General features: G+C 38.6%; 1 protein-coding gene across 2 annotated transcripts in view; it reads left to right on the plus strand.

The window, feature by feature from the left end:
• Window positions 1-14,383: 14,383 nt before the first annotated feature.
• Window positions 14,384-15,151, plus strand: part of Tsc22d1 (TSC22 domain family member 1) — a 115,353-nt gene continuing 114,585 nt past the window's right edge. Inside the window, exon 1 of one of the 2 annotated variants that reach the window (XM_077795192.1) lies at window positions 14,384-14,912. The gene's annotated coding sequence lies outside the window, so the exon portion shown is untranslated. The other variant, XM_077795191.1, reaches the window with a different exon arrangement.

The raw sequence follows: 15,151 nt of genomic DNA on the forward strand, positions 1-15,151 counted from the left end.
TGAAGTATATGTTGTAGTTAACTAGTATCTTGTTATTTTATCAGCCCTTAATCTCTCTGCCCTCATAAAAAAATCTTACAATAATTTTATATCCTGACAATTGTTGTATGGAGTCAAAGGTTGTACCAAACTTAATTGATATCCAATTTAAGACATGATGATAGGGGGAGTCATATGAGAATGATATCTCAATGGAATTGCGTCATCTCATTGTAGTGGGCTATTCAGTCTATTAATCCAAAAACTCATGAGGAAACTGAGCATGGATTTGTATGTGTGTACGGGGGGATGGGTGGGTGCAGAATATTATTCAGTGGACAAAAACTGAACTCTAGTTATTAGCTCTTGTAATAGTACCTTGAAAACATGTTTTCGTTATGTTTATTTGCCATGGGAAATGAAATCAATTTTTGCTCAGTGTGATAAAATTTAGCTTGGGGGAAAATCTCTTAGGTTATTGTGTCAGGACTCCCAAGTGGTTAGATGACCCTTCAATTAAAAAAAAAAATTAAAGGTCCTTAACATTTCTTATAATTGCTTGGACTTCAATTCTATTGAAAGGACTGGAAAAGTCATTCTATAAAATGACTCATTAATATTTGATGAATGATCCAGTCATGGACATATATGGTCACAGACTGCCTCTGTCATTAAGGAAACCTTTCAAGATGACAGGAGTTGAGTTCTTTTGTCTCCTTTCCCAGAAAGAATAATAATGGATAAAATCTTTAGAGTTAAAAGGAAAAAGTGAGGGTGTGCATACAGACATAGGTGTGCACACATGCAGACACCTATGTGTATGTATACAAGTCTCTGTAAACTAGAAAGGCAACATAATTTAATGGCAAAAAAAAACACATTTAAGGTGCAAAATGAACAGGAGACACAATATTCTGAAATCCTCATGACACTTTCATGAAATAGTGAGAGAAAAGTATTCCTAGGTCCTTAATATTTGCAAAAAGTAAAAAATTAAAAAATGAGGCAAAGGGATACTGAAAACAGATTAAATATTATACTGTTATTTTGAACTAAAAGACCAGAGGCTATTCAAATATCCTAACTCAGGGAACTGAACTTTAAATTGAAGAGTGAAATGAACACAGATACTGGATATTCAACGTCCCTCTGGATCCAGATGTTATTTCCAGTCTACCCATAATGAGACAGCACTGCTTTTAACCATAGACTTGGAGAGCTCTGGCCTCTCCCCAGAGAAATGAGACTGTCAGACTCTTGGATTTCTCCTCCCCACCACACTCCCACGCCCCAGGCCCTCCACACATACCTACCAGCTGCCTGCAACTACTAACTCCCACAACACAGGGCTGTCAAGGGAAGCCTTCCTATGGAAAGATAGAATTTAGCAGAAGAAGGAGCTTTTTAGCAAAACTGTCCCTCTGGCCTCTTATCTGGCTTTTGGCTCTAACCTAAGTTTGGCAGAAGATAACAAATATCCGTTATAGAAAACTTGAAAAAATAGGAATATTTTTAAAAAATCACTGGTAATTTCACCACTCAGAGTAATAACCTAAAAGTAAATTTTTAAACTCTAAATAAAACATGTAAATGTTTAACTAGGTTCATGAAGTATATACAATTTTGAATCCTGCTTTCTTTTATTTCATGAACATTTTCTGTGTTATAAAAACATTCTTCATAATCAGCACACACATCTTTTCTACAAACAAAAAGATTAAAGAGATAGAGGAGGAATAAAAAAAACAAGGGGGGAGGGTCACATATCATTTAAATATTGAATATGGAAGGATAATCATTCCAATTATCAATTGCAAATCCTGAAGGTTAAAGGGGAGAATGAACAATTGAAAAACTAGGAACTAACAGAAGACCAAGGTTTGGGGGTTCACTGAGATACATTCCTAGACCTTTTTATTTTTTGAGACAGGGTCTTGCTAAGTTGCTGAGACTGACCTCAAACTTGGATCCTCCTGTCCTAGCCTCCCAAGCTCCTGGGAATACCGGTAGGTGTGCATCACCAAGCCTGGCCCAATGAAGCTACTTTGATACATTTGCAAAATAATGAAAAGATAGTTGCTAGCAAAGGTATAGTATATAATATTTAAATACTAATAAATCAATCATCATTGTGCAACAAAAATTACTTCGGAAAGATTAATGTAGTTTTATTAAATAATAAAAGGGAAATCCCTACATTTTTCAATGATGCCTAGAGAATATATGTCCATAGGCTCTCATACTCACACTGTAAGTATAGTAATGTTAACATGGTGTGGTATATTGTAGTTTCTGACATGAGATTCCTTTTGTCAACAGTTTTAGTGAGGACTTAGAAAAAGCGGTAAGCAGTATGATAATGGTATAGTGTCCATTGCTTAGACAATTGTTCTTCCCCCACAAATAGACTATTCTGAAGGACAATAAAAATAATGAGGTAGTATTTAACCTCTAAGTATTTTTTTATAGGAGACTGATCCTGATATTACCCACCCCCCACCTCACCCCCCGCCCTTTGCTTCAGGGCTAGGGTGGGAGTGGGTAGAGGGGCAGATCTGAGCTAGAGGTGGGACAATAAGGGCCCTGCGAGAACCTTGTGGTTTACCTCAATGATGGCGGGCTATGGAGTCAGAGGCTGCATTCCAATCCAAAAGTGGGCACTTTTGCATCAGCTGGGCAAGTCACCCAAGTTGTCTGGGGTTCTCTTTTTTATTTTTACAGTGAGGAGAATAAAAACTATTTCTCATAGTAGAGGTGTTCTAGAGAAATTGGTCATTAATATTTATAATTCACTTTTGTGAATTCATACAGTTCTACTCCTTTCTTTTTTTGATCATGGAATTACAGCTCATTTCAATAGTGGTTCTGGTTTCTTCCTTTTTGTCATTAATCTATCTAACTTGTACTCTGATCATCCAAATAGATTCCTTTCATCTCAGGACTTGTCATTTGAGGTTTAATAAAGTTAATATGTGGCACTGATTATACTCTGTAAACATTAAACAAAAATTTCCTCCACATTTTTTATTTTACTGAGAGTTTAATATGTGTTAAGCACTATGCCAAATGATATGTTTAGAAATTAGTAAATCCCGAATGAATAAGAAAGTCAAAGAGAAAATTACCTAAGTATACATAGGAAAGGCTTAGGCAATATTTAAAAGCAAAATAGAGAGGGCTAAGAAAAATGTAGAATTCTAGGTGCAACATAAATTAAAGACAATGTTGGTTTAATTTTAAAAGCTTAATAAGAAAAGAATATAAATTAAGAAATTGGAAAGCCAGAGTGCAATAGTTATTAGGAGACTTAATTTTAAAGCCATGAGTTAGCTATACAATTTTAAGTAAGACATTCAAGTTTTGGACTTCAGTTTATCTGTAAAACAGAATTCAGAGGTTTCAAACTAAAACAATAACAACAAACTCATTCTCCTACAGGATTTAGGGTTCAAGAGGAAATAAAAATGGAAATTATAAGCTATTTTTATATGTAGAGCATATCAAAATGTGTGGGTATTAGAAAAATAATAGTAATTATTACTATTGGTAATTAGAATAAAATGCATGAGTATAAATGAATTTATTTAAATATAAGATATTGAGAATAATGAACAAGTACAATTCAAAAGGCTATTAAAAAACAAATCAAGTAAACTAAGAGAGATTATAGTCTTAATAGTGGAAATTAAGGAAATAGAAAAAATAATAAAAATACAGATAACCAACAACACCAAAAGCTGGTTTTTGGAAATAATCCATAGAAGGCAATTTATGGAAAGAAAATTATGGGCTGATTTCACTTAAGAATTTAGATGCATAATTTCTAAATTAAGCACTAACAAAATCACATAGTTCTGACTATCTGTAATTCAGACTACACAGTAGTATATCAGGGTAATGGTCATTAGGAAATCAGCTTAGGCTTCAGTAAAAGACGATGGTGATATAAGATGATGTTCAGGAGTCCAGGTTCTGTAGGCCTTAGTTTTCTTTTTGTTTGAAGAAGGTGTGCCTAGCCCCCAAAATTTAAATAAATAAAAAGTAGGGAGTCAAGTCAGAGACAAAGGTGGATCTTTTAAATCCAAAAAGGTTTGGCCAGTGGTAGGCCCATGTTTCTTCCAGTGACCTCTCCCAGCTATTCTCCAACCAACCTCAGGCATCTGAAATTTCTGTATTAATTTTAGGTGTTATCCTTCATGTAGTCTTTAAAGATTTTTGAACATTCCCTCAATATCCTGAATTAAGTACTTGTTCCACAACTGGCCTTATTGCCTTGCCTCTTGTGTTTTTTACATGATGACCTGAATATTCCAGATGTCTGTGATTGCATAAGTATAATATAGTCTACTGAAATGTACGGTTATAATCATTCTAGAATGATCTGTTATTAGGTAAATAAGCACAAGCTGGGTTTTCTGTTTCATATTTAGAAAGTGCTACCTTTAGGTGAGTCCTTAAGTAGAAGTTTGTGGGCAGAGCAGCCTCATTAAAACAACAGCAATCAATTCTTCCTTAACTTTGCCGTTAGAAGAAAGCATTGATGGATTTCTTCCAAAGTAGTGGATAAACTATAATAGACTTTGAATTAAATTTAATGGATTCTTCCCACTCAGTGGGTTTGCCTGCTTAAACTCTGTTCTTTTGGTCTGGACTAAATTTTGAATGATTTCACATCCCCTGTGTACACATTGTGGGGTGGGGACAGGAGACCCGACTGGCGTTGAGAGGTTTAGGTGGTCTGAGAATGCAAACCACCCACGGGAAAAGTTCACATGCAGATAATAAGATGGTGAAATGAAATGCTGATCAAAATGCAGTTCCATTTGTTCACAGACTCTGGTCCCTGGGACTTCCATAGTCAAGTCAATATAACAGAACAAGCAAGTTTAAGTTTTTATTTTTATTTATTTATTTTGATACTGAGGATTGAACCCAGGGGCGCTTTACCACTGAGCTACATCCACCCTTTATTGTATTTTAGTTTGAGACAGGGTCTCATTAAATGGCCCAGACAATCCTTCCTCAGCCTCTCCAGTAGTTGGGATTTCAGGTGTGCTATTTGGGTTTTTAAGATGGTACCTATGTTCCTTGTTGAGAATGGAGCATAAGTTTAGGTTTCTAATAACTTATTATAGTTATTTTTAAAATATAAAACAATTTTATCTTTTGGACTATTCTGTTACTATACAGATAATGGCCTGCCATGGAATAAAATTGGTGAAACTAAATATATGAAATAGGGATATAATTTTATTCTTTGCACAGTTGTATGCTATCATGATAAGGAGCCTCAACTAGCCTTTTAGTGTGTTGTCACTATTTTCTTTTAAGATTTGTGTGTTTTTCTGGTATTATTAGTAACACTGTTAAATTAGTTATACCATAAACATAATCTTCCTTTTGTTAAACATCTGCCATCTACAAACAGAAAAAATTCAACAAATTTATATGGCTAAGAAAACTTATACACTATTCAAAATCACTTGTCTTACTAAGAAATCAGGCACTAACCATATGTTCTTCCCCAACGGATGTATGCATCATGGTTCCTAGACCATATAGCTGCCCTTATTTCACATTAAACTACTGTTATCGAATTTCCAAAGATTCTTTTATGTTATTGGTAGATTCAGAAGATTTGCAATGCTTTCAACCTGGAGGAAAAATGTCTTTGGTGAAATATGAACCAAATTGTTCTACTGCTTTCCACTTGTCCTCTATTTACAATAATGCTTTACAATAATTCCTTTGGGAATGGGGGGTTAGGAAGGTTGCCTCCTTTTGTGCTCTCACTGATAATACATATAGATAGATAGATGTATCTATAGCCATAGGTAGATATCTATAGATAATTTTGCCTCCTAAAGAACACTAGTAGGTATTCAGTTATTGACACCAAAATTGGATCAGTTTTATCTTTCCCATTCCTAAGTTTTCCATGGAGAAGAAGATCCCACATTTTTCATCTTATATTCCTCACCACAAATTATTATATTTTTAAAATTAATTCTACCTACCTTTCAGGGAAAAATGCATTTCAACTTAATGAAGTGAAAAATATCTACAATATGACTCAGATGAGATCAGACATTACTGTTAATATGTATTTGTGAAATGTGGAATATTCTTTTTTTTTAAATGAATAGATGTCCTTTTATTTGTTTTGATCCCCTATGTTTTTATAGCAGTACTATTCATGAAATATAACTCATTATGCACTTGGGATGAACAAACTAGCAAATGGTATTGTAAGTAGGCTGCACAACTGTCACAAAGAAGAAAATGTTAGTATTTTGAGGTCTCATCAAAGTGAAGATGCTTGTAATTTCACTTTCCAAGGAACAGTGAGGGAAATGGGAAAGGAGGGAGGGGTAGGTGAAGCAGTGAATGGGAAGGAAAAGGAAGGAGGGAGGGGATTGGTATCCATTATAAAATCTGGAATTTGAAAGACTTGACTCGTGGATCAAGACGATTTGAAAATACATTAGGGCCCAAGTCTTACTCATCTGGTATAACTAGTAATAAGATGAATGCTAAAGTAATGTTTATTAAAACAGAATCACTGAAAACAGTGCCAAAGGCTATTCTCATTGGATACTTACTAATGCAGAGCTGGGTAGAAATGGTGGTTGCCTACTCTGAAGATTCCACAGATTTGAGAGGCTCTAGGGCTAAAATCTCCCTGTTTTTCCAAAGAACGAGGTGGCATAAAAAAGTCCTTTCAGTTAACTAGTATGTATTCATTGGGAATATATTTGGGCTACAGATTCAATAACAAAAAGAATTTATAGGATACTTATATAATGTTGAAAATATTATGTACCTAGTTTTGAAAATAAATCCATCATAATCAGTAAGCTATTGCCTTTATTTTAGCCTGAGTTTATAAAAGAAAGTGTTTTTTATTATACTGATAATCCAATGAGGGGGAAAAAAAGTGTTTCATGCTGGGAGCAATGCAAAATAATAACAGAAACTTCATTTGATACTAATACTCCAAAATGGAAGTTTGACCCACAAAACATCTAATGAATGTTTTAGCTATATTAACTGGTAAACTTTTAAAATGGGTCATTGTATCCATTACTCTATCCATTATAAGCTTTGTGTTAGCTTTGTGTCTAGTCACACCGAAGATCACCAAGTAAGTCTTAGAAAATAGTTTAGAAGCTCATCTGACTGGAAAACACACATGAATTCCCCATATCCTGAGGCTAGGTTGAAAGGAATGCATTTCCAGAATCCTTAAAAGCTAAGGATTCCAGGTCCAATCTGTATTTAACCTAATGCACTGTCTGTAAATGAGTGCAAAGCTATCAGAAAAGGAGATACAAATTTGACTCCTATCTTACCATTTTCACTGAACTTTGCTTTTTACCAAAACAAACTAAAAAAAAAAAAAAATGCTTGGGGATGATGTTCCACCAAAGAGTAGTCAGCGAGCTGTTATACTGTTAGGTTGGGCAAGGAGAATTTTACAGAGATGAAGTAAAGAACAGAGAAGGAAACTTAATACCATTAGATGTTCTGACCAAAATTTTAATAATGAGTTTGTTTTCTAATGTCAGAATCTCCAGACTTGATGTATTCTAGAAACGTCTGAAAAGTCTAGTAGTAAGGTGCATGTGATAAATTATGTTGACAGTGTTACTACACAATGTAGGATTCAAGAAATTCTTTATAAGTCTTTTAAGTTTCTATACTATGCTTGACAGAATGAAGAAAACTTGGCACTTTTCTCAAGGTGCTTTATTATTTATCAAATAATTTGGAAACGGAATTGGGGGTAACAAGAATTATTTCTTTTACTCAAAATATACAACGAAGTAGTTGCAACTTAAAGACTTTTTATGTCAGTTATGATTTGAATCAAGAAAGATTTGAATCAAGACATTAAACTTATGCCACAGATTTGGCATTATCATGTGGTCTCATTCTTGTCTATAAATAACTGGAGCAAGAAAGCACCTGGTTTTTCTCTTCCAGTTTTTGATGGAAAGCTCTCTTAGCATTTGCAATTAACTTTATATTTAACTCAGTGAAGAGGCAGAGGCAGTCATGTATATAATTTTCTCAAGTTTGACATGCTGTGTGTGTGTGTGTGTGTGTGTGTGTATTGCATACAATAAACAATCCATTTTATTTGGCTTTCCCCCCTAAATCTCAACATAAATTTTTTCTCTGAAATTCCAACATTTCTTCTTGGATCATTCTCATTTGTCATTTGTATGGAAAAAGTCTATAAATACCTCCTATGTATAAATGGTACTGTTACATTTATATTTTTGTGAACATAATATTAACAGTTTCATTGAGTGCTTCCGAGTCCAAGTTAGCATGCATACATTAAGACTTTTTTTCTTTTTTTAAAGGCACTAAAATCAGAAATAATTTTGGCCTTAAAGACTAGGGATTTTATGCTGGGTGTGGTGGCACAAACCTGTAATCCCAGCAGCTTGGGCCGCTGAGGCAGGAGGATCATGAGTTCAAAGCCAGCCTCAGCAACTTAGCGAGGTGCTAAGCAACTCACTGAGACCCTGTCTCTAAATACAAAACAGGGCTGGAGAATGTGGCTCAGTGGTCAAGTGCCCCTAAGTTCAATCCTCAGTACCAGAAAAAAAAAACAAAACTAGGGATTTTGTTTTTCTTCTACAATGAAAGTAATTTGAAATGTCAATTTGAATATAAGGAACTAAAAATTGTTCAATTTTTTTTCTCCTGAAAGATATGTTAGAGCAGAGGAGAAAATGAATGGCCAAAGGAAAATTCCACACTAAAGAATGACCTCAATAGGCATTCCTTTTTCCTTGAGTGTTGAGACTTGAGATACACCTTACTGTTTGTGAATCTAATCTTTAAATACAAAGGAAAACTGCTTGCTTTGGTTTGTTTGTGCTGCTTGATTCAGTTCTTATTCACACTGGACAATTAAATATGATAAGTGTGTTTATTTCTATAACTTTAAGTGTTTAAAAAGATGTACAAACATAAATGAATCCTTAGAACATGTTAGAAAGACTGGTTATTATTCTCTATTCTTCAGGCTCTCATGTTCAATAACTGCTAATTGCTCAAATATGAAAGCGTTTATCTTGTCCTATACAGATAATATTTCTAACTTAATGTGTGGATTAATGCCTTTTTTTTCCAAGCACTTGGCATCTGTTTTGATCAGTGAAGGATCTTAATCAAATTACTATTCTATTCATTTACACCCAATTCCTATGTGGCCATGGCAGGGTTTCTAAATGTATATTCTGTTTGAGAATGTGTTTGCATCACGAAGAAAATGGTGCTCATAAATTCTTTGGAATTTTTGTAGAAAGTTAACTTGGGAGGATGATTTGGCAGGAACCCAAATTAACATGTTGGAGGTAGCTGTGAAGGGATAACTAGACTGCAGGATTTTCCTCTTGGCCTCACCACTAGCCAAGCTGCAAGACCGTAACCGGAACCGCTCGTGCCTGACTTTCCTCACTTGTAATGTGGGGCAATGATAGATCCTACTTTACACAGTTGTGTGGAGTCAGTGAAATAAAGCAAAGAATTAAGAGTGATGTGCAGTTTATAGTAGGCATTAAATAAACATTAACTATCATCAGAGAAATTTGGCGGGCTATTTGAGTATAATCTTTAAATAACTAAAATCAACAAATTATTTTTCAATGTCACTTCCCAATTCCGTTGAAGTTAGAAATTATATTTTTTAAATTGTGAAAAAAATTTATAAATTTAACACATTCATAAGTCAGAAGAGACTACAGAATATATGACATATACCTTGGTTCAGGCAGGAAAGTCTGATCCTCTTTATGTAGAAATGATGCTTACAAGTAGTGTGTGTATGGCACCATCCCCCTGACATTCAAAACCATTAAAAGAACATTTATTAACTTCAATACATTTTTGAAAAATACTTACGATTCACTTTTTCAGAAAAATTCCCCAACACAGGTGCATAGAATCTGAAGAGGATTTACCTGGATTTAGTCATCCACTTTAGTCTTTAACCTCTTTGTGATTACTTACTTCTAAAATGAGAATAATAATTCTTCCTTCCTCAAAGGGTAGAATTAAATGAGCTATTCAAATTTCTGTGCTTTTCCATTTTATAAGCATTAGCTTTTTTGAGGATATAGAATTGTCTAGCTATACAGAAATACATTGAAGTTTTCACAAATGCTGCACAAATTAATCAGTTACAAGCAAAACTGTACTCAGAATTATTATTTTATGATATTTTCAATGGTCAAATCACACACTTCTGGTCTGGGAAATCTGAAATTTTTCTAGAGAACAAATTAATTAATATCATGCTATAATATACTAGTACTTGTGTCCGTTTTCTTCATGTAAAAAATATGATTTCTTTTATGTTTATAACTTACATTTAAACATTTGACTCTTTTTAGATAATAAAGTTACAAATAAGCAGAATAACTACTGAAATGGAATGTTGACATTTTCTGCACACTTTTTTCTAATATCAACTTTTGCTGCAACTCACAGCCATTCTGGGTGAAGGTATTTGCTTCCTGCCTTTTGAGGGCATTATTATCAGAAAATTATTTGGTTTTAAATATTGACCCATTTTGCAGTTCTCACAAATAAGTAAACTGCATTCTAATATTCATTAATTTTTCTATTTTATGGAAGAATACATATTAAATATAGCCAAAAATACAGGCTGGCTTATAATATTGCAACAAGACTTAAGTGAACACTGAAGTACGGTAAATCTTTTCGTTAACAGGAAAGTAATTCAGAGGTACAGCTTCAGAATGAAAACAAGAGTCTTTCAAAAAGCAAAGGAGAGCTCTAAGCGTACTGTGTTCAAAGGATTTAATGACTTTCTACACATAGTTGTACACATTTAATACTAATGTAAAAAAATCTGGACCTTTTTAATTAAAAGTTGATAACTTAATAAAACATGGCTATTCAGAAGCTTTTTGCTTTTTAAATGCATACTAAGCCCTTCTACATCCATGGGTTCCATATGTCTGGATTAAAAATATTCAGAAAGAAATTATATCTATATTCAACTGTTTCAGATCTCATTATTCACCAAATGACACTATATAACAACTATTTACATCTCATTTACAGTATATTAGGTATTATAAGTAATCCTGAGATGATTTAGAGCATATGGGAGGACTTGCATAGGTTATACACAGTACTGCACCATTTTCTATGGGACTTGAGCATCTTTGGATTCTTCCTAATTGAGGAGGGTCTTGGAACCAATGCCCCATGGAAACCGAGGGAGAACTGCATTCGTGTTTCTGTATTGGGGGTTGGCTATAGAAATTAAAGTGAGAGAAGAAGGGGAACAGGGAGAGACAAAGTTTTGAAATTCAGATTTCCCTAATCATAGAATTATTCGTAATTTAGTGGGAACAGATGCAGCCTAAACAGGAGTTTGAAATTGTTAGGGAAGACAAAATTAAATATATTTGAAAAGACCTAATTTCTTATTTTTTATGTTATCCTGGAAGGTTTTTTTTTTAAACTTTTCTTTTAAAAGGAATAATAGGCCCCAAGCCCACTCCCTTACCAAAACATCCCCAAATAATAAATACCTTTGGTATTGGTTATGGGAAAAAGTATGCTTCTTAGAGGCGTATCTCAACAACTCCTTTTATTCCTGCAACTTTCGGTAACAACATATATTTTATATATTTTTTCAGTCAGTAACAGCATGATCATGGTGAGTATTTAGGTGGCCCAAAGGGTGGAAACTGCTGTTTGGGGTAATTTAAAACTAGGCAACATTTTGAAAGATCAAGAGCATTTTCTTTCACTCTATATTCCATGCATTTTCTTTTTCTTTTATTTTTTAATCCATTGCATTTTCAATTGGCTAAGATAGTTTCTATTTTTCATTCAGAAACTGTTGAAAAGCATGTCAGATTTGCATTTCAACAAGGGTGGCAGTCATTATCCATGCATATCACTTTCAATAAAAGTTGGAAAATTAAAAACATTTATTTTGATAAAATACACAATGTCTTTTTTATTTTTTTTTTTTTATTTTTTTTTTTTTAATATTTATTTTTTTTTAGTTCTCGGCGGACACAACATCTTTGTTGGTATGTGGTGCTGAGGATCGAACCCGGGCCGCACGCATGCCAGGCGAGCGCGCTACCGCTGAGCCACATCTCCAGCCCCACAATGTCTTTTTTAAAAAAATATTTATTTTATAATTGGACACAATACCTTTATTTCACTCATTTATTGTTTTACCTGGTGCTTGCCAGATAAGTGCTCTACCAATGAGCCACAACCCCAGCCCCCCCCCATGTCTATTATTATTTTAAAAATACATTCATTTACATGTTAATGAAATTATCTCAAGAATTAAAATCTTCTCAAATGTACTTAATTTTTATTACCATACCAATCCAAATATTTGTGAGCACACTTTGTATTTAGCACTGAGCTCAACATTAGCAATTTAAAGTAAAAAAAATACAGGCCTGCCTCTTCCGTTTCCTGGGGGAGACAACAGATAAAGCAACATGTACTAGAGTTTGATACAGGACAGACAATGGACATCTACGGAGGTATTTCTATTCAAAAAGTAAATGGTGACATTTTAAACTTTTTAAACATTCTTAACTTTTTGAGGGGTGGAATGAGGGGAAAAGTTCAGAGAAAACCAAAGGTAACATGTTGTATGGACAACTAGAATTCTATCAACACCCTACAACTTGTTTTTGTGTTAACAACCTCCCGAACCAGGGTTGGAGATTTACCAAAATCAGAAGTCTCTACCAGTTAAGCATTTAGTTTTACAACAATCTTGATTAAATTTTTTTTTCCACCTAAGGTCTTTCGGCTTCCTTTGTTTTTAACCCCTGCACAAGAAGTATATTCTCAGTAGTAAGGACTGTTTAGAAGGAGGTAGTGTCAGGGCAGCAAATTCCAGTGAATTGCTCCCAATAAAAACTAAAGTTGCTCTAAGTACATGTATGAAGACACGAAATCTACCTTTTGTACAACCGAGATATGAAAAATTGTGCTATATATGTGTAATATGAACTGAAATGCATTCTGCTGTCATATATAACAAATTAGAATAAATTAAAAAAAAACTGAAGTTGCTTTTGTAGAACTATGCTCAGAACCATAAAGTATATGTTTAGAATTTCAGGTGACATTTTTACTTTTCTAGCCCTAAAAGGCATTCTTCATTTACTATTTCACCTGTGTTGCCACCATGACCAGGTCACCTTGCCTTTTAGGTCAAAGCTGTAGGGCCACAGCTTGGACAAAAAAAGCCATCACCGCTTGAGATAAGCTCCACCTGTTGAGGTCAGTCGGTTTACTGAACTAGCCGGCTCCAGGTACCTCCCTCCAGGTACTTATGGATTGCAACCACTCCCTTTATAGAGAAGAGCCTACCCTGAAGGAGCTAAGGCAGTTAGCTGCAAACATCTGCACCATCTGCTGGCTGCCTCGCCCCTGCCCGTCGAAGGGTGAGGGGACCGCATGGCTGCCATAACTGCATTGCACAAAAGGCAACACCTATCGCTGGGAGCCACCGCCTTTGGTGGGGCCTGGGAGCTCCCGGCGTTGGGGTATTCTCTGAAGGGGCGAGGGCAGCGCCCGCCGGGGGCAAGCCCAGGTGCGGCGACCGGGAGCAGGGCTCCGACACGAGCAAAGGAAGAAAGCCTGACTCATGTCGTGGCAGCGGCGGGGCTCCTGGGAACTAAAACTCGTGATGCTGTTGCTGCGGAGAAAAGCCTCATTAGCCATTCCGCAGGCGGGGGACACCACCCAGGGCGCGCATACTCGAGACCCGCTCTCTGGCAGCCTCCGCGGGCCCCTCCCGCCGCGCCCCCTCCTCTGCCCGCGGGTCGCGCGCGCCGGCCGCGTGTAAGAAAAGAGCGGACACACCTAACCTGAGCGCGCGGCCGCGGCCCCGCACCCTGCCCCACCAGGCAGAATCACAAGGTGCGACCCGGATCCTCTCCCTCGGTGAAGTTCCCCTCCCCCACCGCCCCCGGCGTCGGCGCCTCCGCTAGCCTTCGGCAATTTCCGTGAAAAGATCCAGCGCTCGGCAGGGTCCGAAGACCCGCCGCCTCCTTCCCTGCCGGACCCGGCTTTATGTCTGCGGCGCCGGAGCGCATGCGCAGACGCCATCTTCCCTTCGTCTCCTCCGCCTGTCCCCTCCCCCCTTCGCCGCCGCTGCCGCCGCCGCCGCCTCTTCGCCGGCGGTCGCCCCTCCTCCTCCTGCGCTCGGGCGCTGGTCCCTCCTCTCCCGAAGCCGCGAGAGGCTGGGGGATACGGTGGAGCTGGAGAAGAGCACTAGTAACAACCACCACAGCCCCCACGCCGCCGGACACCCTCCCTCGGCACCCACCCACTCCCCCGCCCCTTGTGCCGACACCGACCAACCCCACCTCTCGTTCCTTTGAACGGCGTCGGCTGCAGTCGCTGCACCAGCCCGTCTGGCCACCAACGCCGCCGAGAAAGGAGCCGCCGCCGCCGCCCGCGGCCCCCTCCCGTTCGGCCGCGGGAGCAGCAGGGTGACGAGCCGGCCGCGGCGAAGAGGACGAGAGAGGCTCGCACCGTCCGCTCCCGCGCACGTCCCGCCGCCCTCCGGGGAGGCTCGGGCGCCGGCCCCTTCCTCCCCGAGGACGAGTGCCGAGCCGAGGCGCCTGCCCTGAGGGAGGAAAATGCTCGGGCTCCATGGCTGCCAGTGATGGAGCGGTCCCTGGGCTCTCGCTGCCACCGCCGTCGCTGCGCCCCGGCCGTGCTCCGCGAGGACCCGGCGTCTCTGCGCGCCCGCCAGCGCCTCGTTGCTGGGCTCTCCGTACCGGGCGTCCCGCCGCCGCCCCACTCACAGCCGCGCCGCTCCGGCCCCAGCCGCGGCCAGCGTTTTCTCCCGGAGCAGCCGCCGCGAGCCCAGGGGGTTTGAAAGGGTCCGCGGGGCGCGGGGGGAGGGCTGAGCGGGGCCGGCCGGGCCGGAGAGGGAGGTTTGAGCGACACTGAGCTCGGGGCTCGCCGGCGGCAGCGGCGCCGGGGGTGGCGAGAGCAAGGCGACACTCGCTCGGCTCTGCCTTCGTGCAGTGTGACCGGGAGGGCTTTGCAGCGGCCGCCGCCGCGGCGGGAGGAGGGGGCTGAGGTGGCTTCGGAGTTGGCCAAAGAAGGTGGGCATTTC

Source organism: Urocitellus parryii, chromosome 2, assembly GCF_045843805.1.
Source record: "Urocitellus parryii isolate mUroPar1 chromosome 2, mUroPar1.hap1, whole genome shotgun sequence".
Lineage (NCBI taxonomy): Eukaryota > Metazoa > Chordata > Mammalia > Rodentia > Sciuridae > Urocitellus > Urocitellus parryii.